Here is a 722-nt window from a genome sequence, read left to right on the forward strand (position 1 = left end):
GGTCAATTTCTCCTCTGCTGATTTGCCATGGCCCTGTCCCAAGCCACTTTCTTCAAGCTTTCCTGTGGAGGAATAAACATGGTTCTCAGACCCTGGGTGAGGCTGTGGCAGTGGAGTCCCCTCAGGAGAATGGTTCCTGATGTTTCCTGGGAACCTATGGCTTCTCTGTCCCCTGCCAGTGCCTGCCTCAGCGCCTTCCCCACAGCAGACTCTGTGAGAGGCAGGCCTGGGCCTTCATTCTCTGTGAACCAGGATTTAATATATCACCCTGCTCTTTCCTACCCATTCACATCTAACGTTCTCCTTCCTGGACACTGAGGACTGATGTCCTTACAGACAAGACAGTCAGTCACCTGCCAGTGCCCACATCTGTGCCTGTCTCTTTAACAATCTGCTCCATAACATTTGTGAGGAAGTCTCTGTCTATGGATTCATGGCGTACCATCCTGAGAGAGAGACCCACTAAGTGCACACAACCAAGAGCTGATGACTCCTGAGCTCAGACTGGTGCTGGTGGCTTCCAAAAGTTCAACTAGGCCTGGATGGCACCTACTGTGCACCTCTGAGGATGGTGGAAGGCACTTTAAAGCCAGAACTGGTGGCTTCTGACCTAAGATGAGTACTAATAACTTCCAACAGAACAATTAGGTACTGATAACACCTACTGTGCACCTCTGCTCATTACAAAAGGCCATAAAACCCAGAGCTGATGGCTCCTGGCT

At 50.6% G+C, this 722-nt stretch overlaps 2 pseudogenes across 1 annotated transcript in view; one reads left to right on the forward strand and one right to left on the reverse strand.

Annotated features, from left to right (window-relative positions):
- The window catches only part of LOC116080413, a 96,450-nt pseudogene that overhangs the window by 62,895 nt on the left and 32,833 nt on the right, over window positions 1-722 (reverse strand).
- Window positions 1-722, forward strand: part of LOC116079600 — a 55,188-nt pseudogene that overhangs the window by 26,044 nt on the left and 28,422 nt on the right. The window lies entirely within an intron of this gene.

The sequence above is a fragment of the Mastomys coucha genome, unplaced genomic scaffold (assembly GCF_008632895.1).
Source record: "Mastomys coucha isolate ucsf_1 unplaced genomic scaffold, UCSF_Mcou_1 pScaffold6, whole genome shotgun sequence".
Classification (NCBI taxonomy): Eukaryota; Metazoa; Chordata; class Mammalia; order Rodentia; family Muridae; genus Mastomys; species Mastomys coucha.